The sequence below is a fragment of the Lampetra planeri genome, chromosome 3 (genome assembly GCF_965212315.1).
Source record: "Lampetra planeri chromosome 3, kcLamPlan1.2.h2, whole genome shotgun sequence".
Classification (NCBI taxonomy): Eukaryota; Metazoa; Chordata; class Hyperoartia; order Petromyzontiformes; family Petromyzontidae; genus Lampetra; species Lampetra planeri.
The window spans coordinates 15,886,419-15,910,802 of NC_136109.1; the positions used below are offsets into that span (position 1 = coordinate 15,886,419).

At 43.3% G+C, this 24,384-nt stretch overlaps 1 protein-coding gene across 3 annotated transcripts in view; it reads right to left on the reverse strand.

Annotated features, from left to right (window-relative positions):
• Nucleotides 1-24,130, reverse strand: part of SNCAIP (synuclein alpha interacting protein) — a 223,611-nt gene extending 199,481 nt beyond the window's left edge. For all 3 annotated transcript variants that reach the window (XM_078621833.1, XM_078621816.1, XM_078621826.1), the window contains exon 1: nucleotides 23,727-24,130. The gene's annotated coding sequence lies outside the window, so the exon portion shown is untranslated. The remainder of the gene's footprint in view (nucleotides 1-23,726) is intronic.
• Nucleotides 24,131-24,384: the final 254 nt, after the last annotated feature.

The window sequence follows — 24,384 nt, forward strand, 5'->3', positions numbered from 1 at the left end:
CATGCACTATTTATTATTTTGCTCTCATTGTGCATCTGTATACCGTAACGGGTGAATTTCTGACATGAAATATAAGTACACTACACATATATTTGCAATGACAAATTTAGAAAACCTACATTGGTTATAACGCTATATTCAAAATCACTGCGAAGTGACGCTTCATTGTGTCTTCATATTGGGAAAAAGTGCTCTATACGACAGCAGCAAACGGTTAATACATACTCTACTCATTTACTTCTCGATGCTGCCACGGTATAATGGTTAGCACACTGCGCTTGCAATCCAGAGATTGTCAGTCGTATCTCCCGGCACGGCAGTACAAATAAATGCAAGTCCTTGAATCCGCCCGCCTCTGTCAATCCAGCAGTATAAGTAGGTACAGCACAGTTGGTTGATTAGCAGATCACACGTGGTGGTGGTATAAATTGTGGGTGCTCCCACCTAGAAGAATAGGCCAAATTACTCTCTAGAAGCGCTCTCTAGAGCGCCCTCTACTGGAGGCCCTTCCACCAGCAGTGGCGTCAGCAAGAGATTGCGGGGCTGCTACACCAAATACAAAGATCACCCGTATAGCCTTAGCATACCGTTGGGGCAAGTGCTGTTTGCGAGCATCTATGAAGGCCGGAACGGCACACGGTGGGGTGGGTGGCCAGCACCATGCCCGACCCCCCCTTTGTCTCCCCAGTGTTAATGTTTATACATTGTACCGGGTATTTATTTTGAGGCTGAGTCGATCTAGGGGAGGCCAAGGACCGGTACAGATAATCGTCACCGGTATTGGCCGTGAACGGGAATAGAACCCGGATCACCGGGTTCATAGCGCAGCGTGTTAACCACTGCACTACCGCTCCCCACTACCCCTCACACACACACATGCAATGAGTAAAAGCCTAGGCGAATAATGCGCATATGGAACTGTGATGTGCACAAGATGCCTACCTGCAGGATACGCAGGTGTCTGTATGTGGCAGTACATCAAGAAAGCTTCCAACAGAATATCTGTGTGGCATTTAAAAGCGATAGCCTCATATGCTTGGGTTTCTCGAGGCACTCTGCCTTCCTTCAAAGTCAAGAGGTCATCATGAGAACACCCCCTGACCTTCGTGGCCTGCGTTTACAAGGTGCTGATATCTGGACATATGTCTCTCCCTGATTGTCATCCTCTGGGTGCCACTGCAATGCCTCTCTCAATTAAATCGGCCCACCCCCATCCTGCACACTTCGTGGCCATGTTCTCTCTTCAACTTCTAAGTTGCTTACCCTATACTTCCCTGAAAGTCCAAGCATCTTTAGCCAAAGGCCAGAGAATGTGTTTTCCAAATTGCTTATTTGAGACAAACTATTTGGCCAAATCAGTAAACGGACGTGACTCCAGGCTCAAATAAGCATCTTATAATACAAAGGTTGACATCTCCGGGCTTGATTTGAAGCTTTCGTGACTGCAGGAATTCATACTCTTTGGTTCTTTCGGTAAAGTCGCATAGGTAGAACAAATAATAGATCACGACGTTTCGATCGCAACACAAGCAATCGTCATCAGGTGAGGCAACCACAGCAAGAAAACTGCTGAAGCAGGGCTTTCGTGACCAATATTATCCATAATAGTGTTTTTTTGGGTTAGATCCGGCTTTTGCCTGATGAGGCTTTTTGTAATTGTAAATGTTGTGGGTCTACTCTCCACACACCGGTGTGCTGAACTAGTAACAAATTGGCATGTTTTGCTTACGTGACAAACCTTGCTAATTGGCTGTGTCGGTGGTGGCGGGTTTAACGACACATTTATATTAACGTGATCTAACCCAAAAAACCTCTATTATGGATGATATCTCCATTTTTGAACAGTTGCTTATTTAGACATCACATTCTACCGTGCTCACACAAAACATCTCTTGATTCCTTTCTCACAACCCCCTGTGCTGTATTATGCACGTTATTACCTGATTTCCTTCCACGTGTAAAAATAATCGGAACAAGGAATTGGGCCAACATTCAAACACAGAACAAACTCCTCAATAAAATCTTGAGATGCTTCATCATTTTGAAAATTCATGGCAATACAAATGTGACGAACAACAACGTATTGTACTTTCCGTAAAAAAAAACACTTGCCAAAAATAGTGAATGCGGTATTAAACCTTGTGAAGCTAACAAGCGTTTTTTTTACTCTTGGCAACGATTCAACTGACTTCCAGTTTATTGTTCTGAGGGACTTAGCCAGCTTTTGGCCAGAATTTTGGTAGGATGTGCCAAGACGCCACAGAGGTTACACAACCAATGCCTCTCTTTAATGCGACTGCCATTCCCATCATGCAACTCAAAAATATAGGTGTCAATTACACATCAGTTGTTTTCCGAGACAACACTTGCTTCATATGCCACTGACATTTGGTCACGGCGTCACTAGGTAAGCCTTCCTTCCTCTGCTCTGAACACACCCAAATGTCAACATGCTGACAAGGCATGTCAATGCAGGCATTGATATGCCAGTGATTAGCTTGACTCATGAAGCCTCGGCTATGTTTTGTATCTTTGAAAGATTACAAAAACCTACGGGATTATATTTGCAATGGTTTGCCGGGAAAATTTATATTTGTACTTGTGTAAAATGTCTTAATAACTTTCCCGGCGGTGTTTATAAAAGCGATTTCTGAGCTCTGTATTATAAGACGATACAATTCCTATTTATATAGATTCTAAATATAACCAGAGGTGTGGACTCGAGTCATGTGACTTGGACTCGAGTCAGACTCGAGTCATGAATTTGATGACTTGCGACTCGACTTGGACTTGCATAACAATGACTTTGTCCCACCTATGAATATAACTGCATCATCTCCAGATGCTGTACAACAACAGTATTACAGGTGCATAACGTGGACTGTAACATATATATAAGAGCATATTCTTGGAAAAGAGATAGTCAGTAACAGGCAATAGAGAAGCGGAAGGCCTTGGAGCCTGGACGTAGACAGAGGCGAGGTGTCGACAGCACGGGTGGCTGCGGGGCGAACGAAAATGGTGAGGGACGTCGGAGCACTGATGCGAGACTGAATTCAGAAGCCAATGGTGTAATATGAAGGGAAAACTTAATTTGGAATCAAATCTAGTCTGGAACGGTATATTAAATGCATTTCATTGATGAATTTAGATAAATCACAGAAGTGAGAAGTGAATTAAAATGTCTAAACTAGTTTTAATTCAGTTTTAAATACACCCATTTCACACAAATGTGAGCATAGTGACACTATTTAGGTGAAATGCCCTCGATTAATGTAAAAAAAATGGGTAATCATTCCCGAGATTTTGAAAAAACAAACACACAGGCTACTTTACTTTACACATGTACTATTTGAATAATGCATACATATGTATGGATATGAAATGGTGTACACGTAATTTAAAAAAGAATACATAGAATGGTTAGTTAGAAACATATCAAAAGGCTGGGATATTTAAAGAATTTCACTATTAAATGTATCAATCCAGTACGTGCACTTTATATACATATTATCAAAATATTTCTACATTGGCGCTTGTATGGATCAAGTTGCAAATTGGAGCACCTGCTAGTTTAGAGCCAAGGCAAAAAAAAACATCAGTTATTGGAACCCTTTACAAGTAATAGCAAAAACCACAACTTAGCATCGAACAAAATAATGTTGTATAAACTACATTTTTGGAACACAACAAACGAATATAATAAATACACTATGACAATACAAATGTACATGTGAGTGCAGAAAACTGGCAAACACTGAATTCTGGTAGGATTATAAACGCAGAAGCACTTCCTTACTTGATTGTACATCAGCCAAGGCCTCGTGTTGTCCAGCTGAAACTGACATTGAATTATAAAAAAATGCTTAAACAGGAAAATAAACGTTGTCAGCAAGAGGATTAAAATTGACGACACCTAAGCCACTTTTCCTAAAACTTAGCCTACGGGACACACATATGATTTCACGTGTAAAATAGACGACGCATATTAAAAAAAAATATCCAACTCATAAGCGGTGAACTTAAAATGAAATGCTTCACTTTTGGAGTTTAAACTGTAGGTGCTTTAATCTTGCAAGCCAAGCAATTAATCTGGGAACACCGACCTCATTACAGCCAGGATGAACGTCTCCTAACCGAGGCTTAACCAACCTTCTGGCCAATTACAGCCCAGCTGTCGTAAGGAGATTAAGAGTACATACACAGGTCAGCCTCGTGGAAGACGCAAAATACCCCGCCATATGTCAATATGTCACCCCGGCTCTCTGGGGAATACTCATCTGAAATGCTTGTACAACACGAGGACTTCTCCAAATGTGTAATATTTACTCGCAGAGCACACATTTAGCACGTGGGCATCTCGCCAGTGGAATGCTGATCATTCTTAATGTTGCAGTAAATTAAAAAATAGCTGAACCACTGGCCTGAAATGTATTCAAGTATGCATGTCCCAAAAGACCCATTAGATGATTAATAGTACTTACACTTGATTTTAAAAAAAGGCCAGACTAGCAAAATTGGTTCTTATCATTCTAATACACTACATTGCTGGAATGGGCCAAACATAAATTATGGTACCCCATTCTGTAATAAATGTTACACTGGTAGTTATGTTGTGAAATAGCTAAAAATACAAATTAAACTAATGCAAGCAAGAAATGTGTCTAAATTTGCAGTTTGAGCAGTACACATCTTGCACGAGTTTGCACTGGTATAAATGTGTGCCTTATCGCTTGGGACAATGCAGCGCATTGCTAATTCAGAGGTCAGGAGGTATGTGGCAGTCGTATTGCCAAAAATACCCATCAACGTCTTCCCTTGTGTCATCAGCTTCGCATACAGCTGCTCAACCAGTCTGTAGTGATAATGTTGAACTACCGTTTGCCACCTCAAAGTTGAAGCCAATTTCAAATCCATTATATTTCAGGGAGTAAAAAATGCAAACAAATACTGATTCAATCCTTTAGATGACAAAATTCAGTCGCAGGATTTACACATACTTGCAGACATCCACAAAAATCTGTGTAAGGTTAATTTCAGTGCTTCTATTTTAATTCTCTGCAATTTAGTTTCTGGGTCACTGCTGGCAAAAAAAAAACTCCAGCAAAGTCATGAGAGAGAGAGAAAAAATATTACGCCAGTTAAATAATTAATCTGTCAAGTTAAATACTCAAGTCTGCTAGCGCTGTAGAGAACATTGAAATCTCCAGTGATTTCTGCTATCATGTTTCAATAATGTTGGGCCTAAATGCCATACTTTAGTGTTTGAACGTTTGGTTAGATTCTTTTTACATCAAGGAACCCCCCCAGCTTTATTTTACATTTGGCATTGTTTGAAACAAATAGCAGCTCAAGAAATGCCCAGCTCGAAACATCTGCAATGGTATGAAAACAAAACAGCTCTGAATGTCAGGTGGGAAATTGCACAACATTCTTCTTCATCGTCAATAATTCACCACAAAGCAGTTAGATGCCCCCGCACACATTTATCATATATGAGCCATTGAGGAATGCCCAAGAATTCTGCAACAAAAATCTCAATAAATAGACTGTGGCAAAGAGTGACACTGCAACTTAAAAATTGGACGCAATCAACTGCAACCAAACAAAAGGTCGTGCTTACTACGGCAGACACCCAACAGATTCCTCGATGACCAGGACAGTCTGCAGGATCAATTGAGGCCAGTCACATGACCCGACCCCAATCGATGACCCTGGCATTTGTGGACAGAGGAGTGGGCTGACCCAATCACCGTGGTGACTGCACCATTTGTCTTGGGCTATCTCTCTGGGAAAAAAAAACATGCACTGCTTAGCAAGTGAATGCCCAAAAGGGCTTTTGAGGGACAAATAAAAATCGTTTGCTACGCAGTACTTTTAGCAGTTCCACGTGTTTGGTGATGTATTTGACTGCACAGGAATGTAATGCTTTTGCTGAAGCATTCAACATTCATGAGCGAGATCAAAGGATATTTAAAAAAAAAATTATACATATATGGCTAAATGGCTGCTAAAGTTATTTAAACATATACATATATATTCAGTGTTAAGATATAGAGAGCCGTACAATAAAAAGGGTAGTACATTTATAATAAATACAATCTGATAAGTCAAAAGTGATATAAGGGCCCCATGATAGGTAGCAATGTGACATAAATAATCCTCAAAGTTGACACGTGGAAAATTGATGCGCATTCCCAAGGATATGCACAGTTCTCACGCCTGCCGTGGTCAATGGGAATGGCAGTTGCTGGTCAGACAAAGCTCCCGGCGGTGAGTGGAGAAAGGGATGAAATACCCACCACGTGACTGCAAACACATGGAAGCCATGAGAGACTTGCGTGGCCCCAGAGATTACGCGACTTAAAAGATACATTAAAAAGGCCCTTTGATAGGTGAACAGCAAAACAAGCATCTCACACGAATGCCCACGCACATCCAACCACACCTGTTGCAAAATAACGACCCTTTGAATACTTAAACGCGGCCACCTGCAGGCCAAGTAAAAAAAACGTCAGATAAGCGCAAGCATCAAATCTCTCCCAAGTTATTTTGTGCACAAGGCACCCATTATTTGTGCCTTTTGCGTGCCCAATGGCAAGACATGTTATGGATCATTCCTTTGCGTACACACCCTGGCCTGGGAACAATCAAATGAAGGTTATAAATATTCCTTCTTTTAAAAACTAACAGAGTTCTCCTGAAACGCACAGTCGGCAATTGAATTTGTAAATGCTGCATATTTATTACCATTCCAATAATTTGCGAGCAAACATTCCCTGTGGTTCAGCAATGATTGCAGTATGTTATGTGAAACAGGTGTTGCAGTGACCAGTTGAATAACAGTAACACAGCGTGTTTAGACAATCTACTACAACCATGGTTTGGTTCTACAATAACATTCATAATGTTTTTTAAATGTCCACAAATGTTCATTATTTTATTATATTATCCACCTTTGTTTTTTGACAGTACTGTACTTGTTAAGTTTGTGCCCAAATAAGTAACTGTCTCTGAGCATCCCTGGGAGGAGTTTTAGAAGTCAGGGATTCACAGACAAAACTTAGAACATGGCCCACGGCCGGAGATATTTTCAGTGTTTCAAAGAGTATACACACAATGATGGCTTTCAGATTGAGGTTATGGTAAGGCTTTGAATACAAGCGTGGTATTATTATTATTAAGGAGCATTACAATAGAATACAATGTGGGTTTATATAGCGCGTAAATGCAACCGCATCTCGGTGCACTTTAGAAAAACAGGGGGCTTATTTACTTAAGAGAGAGAGGCAGTCAGTCATAGGCAGAGGCAAAGAATGAAGTTCTTGAGTATATTCGTGAACAGGGGTAGGGGAGTCAACAGCATGGATAAATTGGGGAATGGAGTTACATACCACGGGGGCAACAGAAGAGAATGAGAGTTTATTATTAATAAGCTGGGAGACATTTAAAAGGTATCGGTTAACATCGCTAAACGTAGCATTTGATTACACAAAATAACAGCAGGTGATTAATTGACACTGAGTTAAGGATTTTTTTTGAATTAAATAGTGGTACCACAAAGGGTGAACACGTGGAGGGCTCACAGCAGTCACACACAGGGCCGTGACCCCAACGACTGTTGGATAAGTGATTGTGCTCAGATGTGCGTGAACATTCACGGGCAAAGCGAAACAAGCACATGCATGGATGCTTCCATGGCGTTAGAAAATAAATGCATAATGTGCAATAACGCCCGAGTATAACTGAGAAAAGTCAAAATTTGCACGCTAAAAAACCCATCCGGAGCAAGAAAACGACAGGACTTATTACATACCAGCCAGGATTATCAAATATCAATATACATCAGTGTTATGACTCCAACTTCCAACAAGCCCAAAGTATATTTAGCCGGTGTTTAAAATGATAGCCGTTAAAACATTTCAACATTAATGTCAGCTGACCCGCACACACGAATGCTGCAAGATAATAAGAGTGAAGTTGGTAAACTGGTGCTTCGATAGCCCACTTTATTTGAGAGCCATCAATGTAATAAAAACATGTCCTGCATAAGAGCAGACGTGCTTCACTGGAGTTAATCTCTGCAAAGTGGACAGCGTGAAATTAACATAAAATCAAAATGGGGTTTTACGTGATACGTCTTAATTCTCTTGTTTTCAGGGCCACGTGCTTTTGTAATTTATATGCAGATCACATGCGTATTGTTCTCGTGAAAAGGAAGCTGGAAGCACGATGCGTATTTTACCGCAGCATCATTGTGGAGTGCCAATCATACACGCGACACATGCAGCTTAAGCACATTAGCTGTTCCCACCAGCAAAGAGAACATCAAGCTGAGGCAGCCACTCAACCGGAAAAAAGTTTCCACATTTTTATGTATCTCTACATATATTTTTTAGTTATTATTCATGAATTTAAAAAAAATGAAAAGTCACTCTTTTTTCTCTCTCTCTGACATTTTTGCGGCACTGGCATTGTAACATATCGGCTTATCAGAACGTCATTGGAATTCAGAGTTTTCATTTAATTTGTGCGGGTGGGAGAATAGAGGCCTTCCCAGACCAGCGCCAGTATAACACTCACAGCAGGGGTCCATTATGACGAAAATAGCTGTGACGACAGGAGCGCAAATGGGGCTACATCAAACAGACAATAGTGGAAGGAAGATGGACATTTTTCTTGGTGCACGCCTTCCTCAGGAAAACCTTTTCTCCCCCCCATGTTCTAAAAAAATTTTCGTGATTGATATAAACCTTTAACTCGCGGTTTTACCTCCACAGTAAAAATACAACCGCTATTTCCCAGGCTGGTGTCTTCTATGAGGCTTCAGAGAAGCTGCGTGATCATTATCACCCTACCGCCGCTATCTCGTCTAAGAAAACTCTGATCTTTCCCCATTCATGTTGCTTGATTGCTTTTAGGACCTACCATCCATTTTCGTACACAGTAACATGTGAGGGTTTTTTGGGGGGGGGGGCGGGGGGGTTAGTTTCACTTAAATGTACATTGTTGGCATACACTACTGGCGAAATGTAGAGATGTATAAATTTACACACCCGGCAATAAGATAATTTGTCACAATTTAGGGCCACTCATTAAAAAAAATCAATCAATCTGACGCTTTCCAACTAATGCTTAAACCATTAAATATATCATCTATATTCTTCTACCTGTCTGTGGTGGAGGGGCCGATCATCATTTAGGGGCCATCCATTCAGTACGTACGCAAAAAATCTGTCAAAACTTGACCCCTCCCTATACGCACGCGGACTTTTGACCCCCCGCCTGAGTACGTACGCCTGACGCACCCCCCCCCCGCCAAATTCTATAGAACGGCCGATATTTAATCCACGCAGAAACGATGAAGGATTAATAATATTAATGTGTTTAAGCAAACAGATAGTCCACACCGCCGGACTATCTAACTCATTTGAAGGCCAATGTAGACAAATTATTATCGAGGCTTCACCCCCCCCCCCCGTTCCCTATGCGCACATTGTCAGTAGACCCCCCCATACGCAAGCGTACGCATTTGGGTTAACCCCCCCCCCGCTCCATGCGTTCGTACTAAATGGATGGCTCCTTATGTAGAATATGATCCAAATGTAACAAGATTATCGTAAACAATGTTTTGTTGCTATTAGGGAATTACCCTTGGGTAAACAATGGCAAATTAAACAAAACATTGCACAAAAACACAGAAATAAAACTGCAGCCTAAATAAAAAAAACACCCTTTTTTTTCTCATGGTGATGATGTCGGCAAGTCAGTTCATGACATCACATGCTGTGTGAAGTCATCTCATTACAGTATCCGGATCAAAAGCCAACGTTATTTGTCATCATCGACTCTATTTAATCCACTGCTGGATGAAGCTGTCACCAAAGCCACCGCCATCTCTCACGATTCCGTGATATTAATCAAACACCTAAGGCCTGCACACAAACCAATTATGTCGGTCCACCTCTACGGTGGACGTCATCTCGGACGTTTTCAATGCCTTGGCTGCCGCTCCATCCTTATTGTTTACCATTGGGCATCATCCCTTCCGGCCGCGATGTGTCCTGTCCAAGCACCACTCACTACTATTCACAGCTGCCTGAATGATCCCTTAACCTGCCTATGCTCTCTCACACACACGTGTTCCTCTCTGTGTCTCTCAATATAATTCCAAGCGTGCATCTCCCCCGTGCTTCTTTGCACACTTTTTTTTACCCCTTTTAATTCCATTTTCATTATTAAAGATCATGTTTCTCATTCGCGTGCCATTGACGGGTAACACACACGGATGGAAAACTTTCCTCGTCGGGGCACATTGGTACGTTACTATGATCATGCATGGCCCTCTCCTGCGTTTCCCTAGTGCCGGCCCTGGCTTGTTAGATGGAGGTTGGGGTGTCAGCGTATTTGGTAGAATTAGACACAGTCGACAGTACTTTTGATTTGACCTGGAAAGATCAATGACAGCCCTGGTTAAGCTTACAGGCACGATTTTATGAATCTCAAATTCGAGAGGGCAGCATCATGTCCAATTGGTTCTCACATTTCCTGGTCACCTGCCAAGGCTGTCTCCAGCAACTTTTTGTAAAAAAAAACGTTTCACCGCACAGCACTGGAAAGTTGTTCGGTAACTTACGACGCCAAGACAAACGCAAAACGTTGTATTTTTGGCTCCTCTGTTGAACAAAAGTCGAGAGTTCTAAAGCAGTACAAAACTCTGCCTAAGAGCAACTCCCTTCACCAACGACAGTACGTAAGATACGACGTGCCATACAGTACTTACCCTGCCATGTTAGACCAAGGTAATCCGGCCCTGATTGGTTTAACAGTCATTAGACCTCCTTTGCCAGTACCAAATGTAGATGCTCACCCCGAGCCCTCATTACTTTGATAGTGCATTGTCTTTGAGCTGTACGCCTTTTGGCGTCCTCTGGTCGAGCACCAATTGGGTCGAGGCTCGAAAGAAAGCCGTCCCTTGGTGTGGACCAATCAGTTTCAAGGACAATGCATATATTATCATAGTGTGTTTTTGTTTGCATTTGACTGCAAGTATTGTGGTTAATGCAGACATGAATCCTTGTAAGGGGAAAAACCCTATTATTATGGTTTAACAGTCCTTGAATAGTACTTAAAATACCGTCCTGTATGTATCCATGAGTTATCTCCAGGTTTCTTCTACTACCTGCACAAACGATAACCTCCGTGGTATAATGGTCAGCGCACTGGACTTGGTTGCCTGTTCTTAAATATCCCCATGCCTCTGTCCATCCAGCAGAATACGGTACATGGGTTAGTCAATCAGCGGGTCACCGACGGTGGGGTCAAGTGTGGGTACTCCCACCTCTTCCAAGACATCCGGCCACCGTGGAGGAGTAGGCCAAACACCCTCTAGAAGGGGCCTTTCTAGAGGGTGGTGGTGTAAGTAGGCAATTGCGCTACGTCCACTGTGTCGCTGTTCCGGGACATTTTCTAGAATCCTACCGGTTCTTAAAAAAAATGGGAGACTCCTTGCATCTAGGAAAGTCTTACCAAATTGCTGCGATGTAAATGTTGTGTAAAGGAATGCATGAATTATGGATGCAAAAAAAAAACTAATGAAACCCTTGGATGCATTTGTCCCTGTTGGGTGACCACCGGTGTGGTTTTCATCAGGCACGCTCGACTGCTTATCCGCTGGAATGCGTGACTCACCTTTGAGTTCTCGTTTTCAGAAGTTAGCAAATATATATGTGATGATCATCGCACTTGATACCTCGCTGATGCTTTTCATTGTGTTTGGCAGTGTACGTTACTAAGCCAAGCTGATGTTGACCTTCAGTCACAAAGCTTATAACTCTATTGTCACTTGGATAGTCATTACAGCATCTGCAGTAGTAAAAAGTAACTAATCTGACACATTATCTATAAACTCTACTGTCCCTCAAGCATTTATTCCGCCGTATCTGTTATTATCTCATGCCCACTATCTCACACAGGCCTTCGCAGATGACAGTACTCTCCATTCATCGTATGCTCTAAATCACAAAGTGAAAGTAACGAATCGCTGGAGGCCCAACAAGTTGAAACAGCTTCATCAATCACAAGTGATTTTCCAAGACATTTTGGGTTAGGACAAAAATAGTTTGATTACTTTTAACTATTAAAAAAAACAGTTGGTATAATGTCGTAAAGAACCCCTCAGATAATAAGATAATTTGTTTTAAGTACCTCGTGAAAACTGAATCCGTAAATGTACAGTACTTGGGAAAACAATCACAACACTTATTGTCATTTGGTCAAGGTAGCATCAAAGAAATATATTTTTGTTTACACGATAATGAGATAACGCTTCGCTTCATAACAGCTTGTGCTGCTGAGTAAAGCACAAGTTCATTCCAGACAGAATTACTTTTGTCAAAATCATAATAGAGACCCAGTAAATATTTGGCTCTGTTCGAATGCAGCGTGAAGCTTTTGGCCCGAATGACTCCACACTCGCAGACATTCTCATAATCGTCGTCGTCGTCTTTGAGTTACCTCCCTCCTTGTCTCTACACAACAGCTATTACCAAGGGTGTCGGTAAGTAATATACTTGCATAGATTTGAACCCACCGTATGATCCAGTGAGAAAAAGGCTTTTTATATTTAAAGTTTTATTTCTGCGTTTTGTGCAATCTTTGGTTCAATTTACCCTTGTTTTCTGTATGGTAAGTCTCTAATAGTAACACAGATTTTGTACAAAAATCTTGTTAAATTTGGATCACCTTTACGAAAATTATTATCGCCCCACCACGACAAGACAGGCAGAATAATGTAGCTAAATATTTAATGATTTCAGCATCAGTTGGAAAGCGTTCAAATTAATTCTTACCGGGGACCACCTTTTTCATCGCAGGACAGAACAATTTCATTCACACTTGATATCCTTGCACAGCTCATCTTCGGAGCTCTCGCCCCACATCTACTTAAACACCTTCACATATCCCCTACTCAACTCAAAAGCTTGTCACCTCTCACCTACAATATCTACTCCAACACAAAATAATCGTAATGGTCATTGTGGAGAATATAAGAAACAAAATATAAAAGCAGACAGAGTATCTCCATCATACATCCATAACGACACTCATTTTAACGTGTTATTCATATTCTCTACAACGACGCAAATTCTTATTTTGTGTTATGCATTACATAATATTTTTTAAAAATCAAACTAGGACCCTTATCCTTGCCTACAACAGCTGCCAATCGCCACTCAGTGGCAGTGATATTACCACAGTTCTTGTGCCAGGTTAGGTGCACTTTGAGTCCACATGAAATGTTGAAGGTTCATGACTGATGGGTCATGGGACAGACCCAGGTGTTTTGGGTTACTGTGATGACTGACAGATGCACCACCTGTGCTCCCTGCTGTGCCAACTTGCTGTGTTTAAGCCGCCCTGAAGTCACCAGCATTGATTAAAGCAAGCCTCACTCAGAAAATTAGACAATGTGTCAAAACCGGTACAGCGATTGCTTGTGCTGAATCAATACTGCTGAAATGACGGAACTCTCAGAAGGCCGTGGGGCCATTATGTTGTGTAAGGAATACTTGTAGTTTTGTTATGTGGAGAGACAGATATGGGAAGGGGATGTAATATCGACTCTCTCTGTCGCCGGCTTCCACTTAACAACTGTGACAAACAATCCGTATGCTTGTAATGTATTTAAAGTCATAAATAGCCAGTGCCTCTGAATATACCCAGGACTTAATATCGTATGGAACATTTTCTAGGGTGCCCTGGATCCAGATAACTCATTTCTGGAGTTCTACCCCCGTATAGTTCCAGCTGAAATGAAGCCCAGCATATACCAGATCTATATCGAATGAGACCACATTTAGTTAGTTGAGACCATCATGAGTGATCACACCTTATCACATTGTCTAGATCAAAAATAAATAAGTTTTCAACATTCACAAATGTTTGCCTTGGCAAAGCAATATGGGAATATCCAATTTCAGTATCATAAATTAACATTATATTTCAGAAAATTGTAACTTCGATTGCCTTTATCATCCTTAAGGTATTACACAAAGTCAAACAGCTGAAGAAAAGTGTACAAAAACGTATTTTTCTGATGCATGTTTATAAAATAAACTTCGAAGATGCACCTCGGCTTAGCACAGTGGGCTACGTACGGTGCGAACAAAGTTCAACATTCGTGCACACATGGCCATAGATTTCTGCTGCAATTTTCCTGAAACACATTCACTACAGGCTTGGCTCAGCCTGCAGGAAACTGTTTGAACTAAGTTAACAAGCGTACGTGGAAAATAGCTATTTTATTTACAAAATGCAAGTCTTTTCATTTTCACTTATTTTTACGTGTTTATAAAATTCCTTCTGTGGTTCACTTTTTTGCCTATGTTCCCAGAGAAAAGCCAATTTGAAAGCTACATTTAGTTAACCTGGGACTCTATCCAGTGTTTCAAAATATTCTGTACCGGATGTGACAAACTGAAGTAATGTGAATGCATTTTCACAGACAAATGTGGAAAAAACATGGGCTTGGTTGTTAAACCTCGACAGATTGAAGCCTAAACCAGGCCTCTAACAATGTACAAAACTGTCCATAATATTTGAAATCTGAGTAAACCTCTTTCCTTCCCCCATCTCATTCTAAATTAATTCAGCGTAATCTAATTCTAAGAAAAAGCAAACACTGTGCAGCTTTTCATAGAAAATAAATGAACAGGGTTAATTTCCTGTAAACAAGTCCATGGATTTCTATCTCAGGGGTCATGGACATGTCAGCCTTATCTGTCAGCTGCTGGGTGTTTTATGGAATGTGTTAGGCCACGTGAAGTGTATTGTACTCCAAAGCGTGCATGTGATGTGCCTGTCGTCTGTTGCATAAATTGTCTTTGACAGAAATGACTGTGCTCAAGGCATATTTATTTACAAGCTGCTTTTTTGTAAACTTCTTTGTGACATAATGCCCTTGTCTTTTTTTAAAGACAAAGAGGGGGGGGGGGGAATCCAATAAAAAATGTATCGGACTTCCAAGCGAAAGGTCATTACAAGTGGCATAACCTTTGAGAGTGCCTGGGGGTCTTTATATTGCCAGGAAAGGGCCTTGGCTCATGGTGCTTGTGAAGTCTGCCTGAAGCCATTTCAATTACACATTGCTTTATAACGTATTATTTACTTCGGGCCCCCTATGCAATGTAGCTGGTGACTGCCTGGCGCCCCCCAGCAAGTGCTGTGCTAAACAATTGTTGGCATCCCCACTATCATTCATCAATGCTTTCACCTGCAAATTATGTTGTTACTTTCCAGTGCCGTGTACAAGAAATGCTTTAGAGTACGGAGAGAACCAAAAAAATCCAAATTGTTCTCGCAATTTGTTGCAAAACGCTGTTTTGTAAAAAAAAAAATTACACCAAATCTGCGGATCTGTCCTTTCATTTCTTTTTTTTCTGAACACTTGACTGGCCGAGATGCTGTATAAATAGCTTCCACTGATGATGAAATATATACAATCAGTATACGGTACTACCGCTGTATTTTAAATACAGCACCTGTACCTGTAGTGTGGAAAATATGCTGCATTGAACTCGGGTGCTGTACTTTGTTGTATAAGGTGCTCGACTGTGAATAGTTTGGTTTTACCGGCGGCTATAACAATTTAATGACAACAGTATGAAACCAGCACAATAAATACATTTTCAGACATCAACACCTCCTGAGAAGGATGTGAGCATTACGTCATCCGTGTGGGCAAGCTTCTTGAAGGTTGTCACACATGTGACCACTGCACAGTTGTTTTAGTTTACGTAGGCACACCTGGAAATTGTATACAGTGCTCTTCTTCCCAAAAGTAGAGACACTCTCACACCAAAACCACCAAGGGGATTACAGGAGCGGCCTCCGAGAGCTGCAGCCAAAGTCATTGCCATCTCTGGTATAAACAACACATGTGCACTGGTGCTACTATTGAGTGCTGCTGCAGAATGGTGTTTATCATCAGAGTATTGCAGCAATATTTACTGTTGCGAAGAGGCTGCTGATGTACGGGATATTTGTTTAAAGACAACCCTAATTTGTATTTTGCATGATCACGTTTTATTGTATGTTAAAGGTAAAGGTGCAGCCATGCAATTTCTTGCCCATGCTACTGCTAGTGGGATGGCCTCCACTAGAGTGAGCTCTAGAGAACCCCAATAGAAGGTATTTGGCCTACTCTTCCATGAAAGAGGTGGGATTACCCACATTTTATCAAACCACATGCAATCTGCCGATCAACCGTTGGTGGACCACTGGTGTAAGGGATTTAAGAAACTTACCCTCTGCTGCTCAGGGAGATCAAACTGGCAGGACATTTGGATTAAAAGACGAGTGTGCTAAGCGTTACACAATGGCAGCATCTCTTTATTGAACGCCCGTGAGGAAAATGTCACATAGCACTACACTATTGTATAGCGAATGTCATCTTTTGCAAACATTTTTCAGGGTCATAATATGAGTGCCCCCCCTCCCCGCAAACAAACCAACACCAACCCGTACTGATCCTGAGTGAAGTATGTTCAAACAACCCCCACGCCGAGGCGAGGCCTTCATCCAGCAATGGATTGACAAACGGCTGTAAACGATTATTGCTATTAAGCTCGTAAACTCGTGGCTGCAAGGTGCTGTGACTGTGGTGCGAACAAGAAGTCAATGCCCCTCTCTTCCCCTTGAATACTGTGCGTGCCTGTTACATTCTGAGGTTGGGAGGTGAAAAGGTTCATGACAGATGAGTGAAAATTGCTGGTTTGCATCCTATGCATATTACATCATACTGTAAGTTTTTTTTTAAATTATACCTAAGTACAAATGTGTTTGGTTTTTAACTGCCTGCAGCAATACAATAAACTACAGTGATGTCGGCAAGGTACTACAGCCCAATATTACATACTCTTAATATTGGACTGTACCGAGATTAACCCAACACTGGAACGCGGGCTTCCGCACACCATGCGGGTGGGAAATTGTCCATACTTCACCATGCTGTTCAGCGCAGGGGTAAAGGCAGGGAGCATTGAAGTGGGAGCATAGAAGTATAGTACAATCGGTTTTTTCCTGTACTGCCCTCCGCTGTCCACCACGTAGCCCCGCAGTCTCGAACATACGGCCCATTGGTGGTCACCAGCCAGAAGGACTGCTCAGGCTCAAGCCTGCTTAGCTTCCAAGCTGTGATGATATTTAGGTGCGTTCCAAGATAATTTGGTAAGAGGCTGTAATTCAACGCAGAAATCGTCTGACCATCATTTTATTGTTTCACGATTTACTAGCTCGAGTATTAGTGCAAGCGAACGAGAGTATGTATTTTGATTCTTTTTTTTATAATACTGTTTACCAATTAGCTGCCTTCGACTGCAAAAGTTAACATTTTGCGTCCAAAAATGTTGCATGACATTTGCATATCGTGCAACATTTGTGGTGCTATTTGCTAAACAAGTGTCATAAGCACGTTGGTCATTGCACCACTCTATGGACTTTATTAATAATAACCTTACACTGAAGCAAGCCATTCTGCGACATAAAGGTCCTACACAATGCTTTTTTTTAAATGTACCCATAAAGACTAACTCCATCTGAATTAAATCAAAGAACATATCAACATAGAGTATATATATGAGTCTACTGTTGATTGTGTTTATAAATGTCGTGCTTTGATTGATACCATCATCTGTTTCACCCAATAACTCAACTAAGAAAAAAATCATTAAACCTTAATTGCAAATGTCCCCACAGCACATTTGTATGAACTGTACTGTCAAGTGACAGCAATAGCTCACAGCTCAATGCGATATATTTGCATAAAGAGCGAAATGAAAGGTCTACGTAAAATACCGTGCAATAGTGAAACCTATAGATAAGGTTATACAGTGTATGTAAAGTGCACATTCATCCTTGAGTTGGCAATGTTACCATGGTAGTTATCAAAATCACTAAATGGTAAATAAAATTTTACAGGCAACTACAAGTATTGGCTTATTACATGTACATATGAAAACAGGAACCTGTAGGAAATAATGTGCTTTTACTCACCAATGCAAGTCATACGATCCATATAAATTACTGGAGAAAATAAAATTCAATAAAAATCCTCTTACTATGCAAATATGGGCCATGAATAATGCACCCCATGTGTGTGTGTGCCATATAGCCGATCCTATAAAAGATAGAGCCAAAGATATGCTTTGACATTCCAGCAGAAGTATATAAATCCCTAAATGCAGTCCTGATTATTATTGTTCTGCTATGTAAAATTAACATTTTGAAAATGTTTTTTTTTATCTGTGTGATTGTGGTAAATTCAATTAGGGAACATGGACCACTGGCAGGGTTATTTTAACATGCATTCGAGTTTCTACTTGTGTACTTGATTTATTAAATCAAACAAAAAATAGTCGTGGCCATTAGAGAAAAGGAATGTACATTCACTTTGTGAACACGGAGAATTCCCTGCAGTGAGCACAGCAACTGCTGGTGGCATCACGAGATTTAAGGCAAAGTGAGAATGATACTTGGAATTCAATTCGATTAAAAGAAGCTGAGAATGCAAGGGGAATAAACATTGCAAAAGAAAAATTGTAAGCCAATTAAAATTTCAGCCGCAGTCCTTCATGAGTCTATGGCTGTTCTTCCAAAACAGTTGTGTGCACGGAGAATACGTACTGTAGTATTACTAAAACACTGGCCAACCATTACAATATATCATGTGCAGAGAATATTTTCTTTCTCCTGGTTATTTTTTTTTCCTTGGGAGACTTCTGCTAACCTTTAGAATTATGCAACAATAAACGAAAAGGTTGTTTTTTCTATATATTTTTCTACATTTGTTTAATACAATGTACATTGTGCAGACTTGTACTGTGCAGTTTATATTGGAATACTGTACAGTATTTCCTTAGATTGGGCTAAATATTTTATCAGATATTTCAAGCATATATTTATATAACGCAACACATTTGGATAAAAAAAAATCAACTCACGCAGGAAAACTCCCAACGCCAGCGGTCATATATCAGACTTGGACGTTGCAAGCTATAAAAAAAAGAACGAAATTGTACGACTTAGTCGCACTATGTATGGAAAACAAAGTATTGGCAACAAACCAATTAAATATTAATAATTATAAAACTCAACCCGGGGGGGTATAGCTTACATCTTCCCTGCAAGCCGATGACTGCAAACCAGCGTCAAGAATGATTTCCACGTCTACCAACTTGCAAGACAAACACATTGTCAACCACCCAATGCGGTGGTTGACAACTGGCACCTGGACTGCGCGAACAAAGATGGATATGAGGAGGTGTATGGCAAGGTAAGACAGCAACGATGTTGAGAAGCCACTGCTGCCCAACAATAATAACAACAACAAAAGCAGCCACACAATGTGTGGCGTGCGGAAGGTTGGACGATTCAACGTGGGCTCTGCAGCGCCCAGAACCCCCCAACTTTGTGTGTGTTGGTCAGCATTCGAACCGCTGCAATGGAGCCGTGATGCACCAGCAGCTGTGGAGATTAAAACAGCCTTAACATTCCCTTACACAATACAAAGACAAAGATTCCCCCCCTATAGCCTTAACAGACTGCAGGGGCAAGCGCTGTTAGCGAGCACCTATGAAGCCCGGAACGGTACACGAGGGGGTGGGTGGCCAACACCACGCCCGACCGCCTTTGTCTCCCCAGTGGCGATGTTTACACACCGCACCAGGTACTCATTTCAGGCTGAGTCGACCTAGGGGAGAGGCCCAGGACCGGTTTAGATAATCGTCACAGGTGTTGGCCTCGAGCCAGGAATCGAACCCTGGGTCGCCGGGTTCATAGCGCAGCGCGCTAACCGCTACACCACCGCTCCCCACAGGTTACACTGTGTGTGTGTGTTGTGTGTTACACACACAGGTTACAGTGTGTGTGTGTGTTGTGTGTTACACACACAGGTTACACTGTGTGTGTGTGTGTTGTGAATTACACACACACAGGTTACACTGTGTGTGTGTTGTGAATTACACACACACAGGTTACACTGTGTGTGTGTGTGTTGTGAATTACACACACACACACAGGTTACACTGTGTGTGTGTGTGTTGTGTGTTACACACACAGGTTACAGTGTGTGTGTGTGTTGTGTGTTACACACACAGGTTACAGTGTGTGTGTGTGTTGTGTGTTACACACACAGGTTACACTGTGTGTGTGTGTTGTGAATTACACACACAGGTTACAGTGTGTGTGTGTGTTGTGAATTACACACACAGGTTACACTGTGTGTGTGTGTGTTGTGAGTTACACACACAGGTTACAGTGTGTGTGTTGTGTGTTACACACACAGGTTACACTGTGTGTGTGTGTGTTGTGTGTTACACACACAGGTTACAGTGTGTGTGTGTGTTGTGAATTACACACACAGGTTACAGTGTGTGTGTGTGTTGTGAATTACACACACAGGTTACACTGTGTGTGTTGTGTGTTACACACACAGGTTACACTGTGTGTGTGTGTGTTGTGAATTACACACACAGGTTACAGTGTGTGTGTTGTGTGTTACACACACAGGTTACACTGTGTGTGTGTGTTGTGTGTTACACACACAGGTTACAGTGTGTGTGTGTGTTGTGTGTTACACACACAGGTTACAGTGTGTGTGTGTGTTGTGAATTACACACACAGGTTACAGTGTGTGTGTGTGTTGTGTGTTACACACACAGGTTACAGTGTGTGTGTGTGTTGTGTGTTACACACACAGGTTACAGTGTGTGTGTGTGTTGTGTGTTACACACACAGGTTACAGTGTGTGTGTGTGTTGTGTGTTACACACACAGGTTACACTGTGTGTGTGTTGTGAATTACACACACACAGGTTACACTGTGTGTGTGTGTGTTGTGAATTACACACACACACACAGGTTACACTGTGTGTGTGTGTGTTGTGAATTACACACACAGGTTACACTGTGTGTGTGTTGTGAATTACACACACACAGGTTACACTGTGTGTGTGTTGTGAATTACACACACACAGGTTACACTGTGTGTGTGTGTGTTGTGAATTACACACACACACACAGGTTACACTGTGTGTGTGTGTGTTGTGAATTACACACACACACACAGGTTACACTGTGTGTGTGTGTGTTGTGAATTACACACACAGGTTACACTGTGTGTGTGTGTTGTGAATTACACACACAGGTTACACTGTGTGTGTGTGTGTTGTGTGTTACACACACACACACAGGTTACACTGTGTGTGTGTGTGTTGTGTGTTACACACACAGGTTACACTGTGTGTGTGTGTTGTGAATTACACACACACAGGTTACACTGTGTGTGTGTGTGTTGTGTGTTACACACACAGGTTACACTGTGTGTGTGTGTTGTGTTGTGAATTACACACACAGGTTACAGTGTGTGTGTGTGTGTTGTGTGTTACACACACAGGTTACACTGTGTGTGTGTGTGTTGTGTGTTACACACACAGGTTACACTGTGTGTGTGTTGTGTGTTACACACACAGGTTACACTGTGTGTGTGTGTGTGTTGTGAATTACACACACAGGTTACACTGTGTGTGTGTTGTGTGTTACACACACAGGTTACACTGTGTGTGTGTTGTGTGTTACACACACAGGTTACACTGTGTGTGTGTGTGTTGTGTGTTACACACACAGGTTACACTGTGTGTGTGTGTGTTGTGTGTTACACACACAGGTTACAGTGTGTGTGTGTGTGTTGTGTGTTACACACACAGGTTACACTGTGTGTGTGTGTGTTGTGTGTTACACACACAGGTTACACTGTGTGTGTGTGTGTTGTGTGTTACACACACAGGTTACAGTGTGTGTGTGTGTGTTGTGTGTTACACACACAGGTTACACTGTGTGTGTGTGTGTTGTGAATTACACACACAGGTTACACTGTGTGTGTGTATTGTGAATTACACACACACAGGTTACACTGTGTGTGTGTGTGTTGTGTGTTACACACACAGGTTACACTGTGTGTGTGTGTGTTGTGTGTTACACACACAGGTTACACTGTGTGTGTGTGTGTGTTACACACACACACACACAGGTTACACTGTGTGTGTGTGTGTTGTGTGTTACACAACACACACACACAGGTTTCACCGTGGTGTGTGTATTATGTTACACAATACACACAACACACAGTAACCTGCAATAAGCACGCCGGCTGCAGCGTTTAGCCAGCGGCTGCAACAACAGCAACAGCGGCAGTGGCACCACCACCTTCACCACCACCACCTTCACCACCACCCCCTTCAACAGCGGCAGTGGCACCACCACCAGCTTCACCACCACCACCACCACCTTCAACAGCGGCACCACCTTCACCACCACCACCAACAGCGGCAGTGGCACCACCACCACCTTCACCACCACCACCTTCACCACCACCTTCAACAGCGGCAGTGGCACCACCACCACCTTCACCACCACCACCTTCACCACCACCACCTTCACCACCACCACCTTCACCACCACCACCTTCACCACCACCACCTTCACCACCACCACCTTCACCACCACCACCTTCACCACCACCACCTTCAACAGCGTCAGTGGCACCACCACCACCTTCACTACCACCACCTTCAACAGCGGCACCACCACCACCACCACCGCCACCTTCATCGCTCCCTGCCGAGCCCTGCGCACGTGGCGAGGGCTGCGTGAACGCAGCGCGGGGCGCCTCTCGCGAGCGCCGGGGCGGAGAGGGAGAGCGGCACCCGCCGGGGGCTTTGCGGCTTTGCGCGTCTCGATTCAAGGAACGGGGACTTTTGGCGAGCGTCGTGGCACCTGATGAGACGTCGCGTCTCTTAGAGGCACGCACACACACACGGGCATGGACGGGTTGGGGGGCTCTGTCCGCCCGTGAACCCTGGGGGGCTCGTTACGGCCAGAGAGGGGGCAGCTCTGGTGCTCGCCACGGCCAGAGAGGCAGCGAGAAGAACGAGGGGAGGAGGAGGAGGAGGCGAAGATTCGGCAGCGCAGCGAGCGTCGCGTGGCTGCGCTGCCGCTTCAGGGGACGAGTTCCAGCGCAGCCACACGGCGGGGAGGGTCACACACACAGACACACACACAGTCACACACAGACACAGTGACACACAGTCACACACACAGTGACACACACAGTGACACACACAGTCACACGCAGTGACACACACACAGACACATTGACACACACACACGGACACAGTGACACCACACAGAGACACAGTGACACACACAGTGACACAGACACACACACAGTCTCATACACACAGACACAGTCACAGACACAGTCACAGACACACAGACACACACAGACACACACACAGTCACACAGCACAGTGACACACACACAGTGACACACACAGACACACAGTGACACACACACAGACACAGTCACACACAGTGACACAGACACAGCCTCACACACAGTCACACAGCAGTCACACAGTGGCACACACACAGTGACACACACACAGTGACACACAGTGGCACAGCACCACAGTGAAGCGGAGTCACACGGCAGAGTTGCACGCGGAGTCCCACACCGCACGGCAAGAGACGCGCAGTCTGCGGCAAACATCTCCCTCCCATCCTCAACAAACCGACGCGACACAACCAGCCTTCTTTAAAGAACAACAACAACAACAAAACAGAGCCGCTGAGATAGCAAAGGGGAGAGAGAGAAAGAGAGAGACTCACGATGTTCGGTCGCTGTGGTCTGAGCGCACGCTGTCAGCCGGCCGTGTTTTCTCGACGCCGTCTTCCTCGCTACCACCAACCCCTGCTGCTGCTGCTCTCTGCGTCTCGATGTGCTGCTCTGTGCGAGCTGCTGCCGCCGCTACTGGCTACCGCTGTAGTGTCCGGCTGATGCCACGTCCCGTGCGGGGAGCGTGAGTTGAGGATGATGATTCCTCCCTCTCTCCCTCCTCCCTCCCTTCCTCCTCCTCTGATGCCTCCCGACAAACACACGGCGCGCTCCGGAGCTCCGCTGCTTCGCTCGCGCCACGGATGGTGCCGCTAGCTCGTCTTCAGATCGCGCGCGTGTGTGTGTGTCGGTGTGTCGGTCGGTGTGTATGTGTGTGTGTGAACGAGGCGCTGTGGTGCGCTGCTGGGGATGGTATGCAAAGTGACTGCGGAAAGCGCCACGCACCGGACCGTACGGGATCGACATCTGACCAATACACGCGGCACAAGGAACCCAACTCCCCCCGCATCCCAATCAGCGCAACCACGTCCACACACCCCCCCCCCACCACCACCAACACAACCCGATATAACCACGCGCAGCCACGAACTCCAACAACCACCGTCCCAATTCTAACCACTGCCTCTCCACCATCCCGAGCACCACAACCCA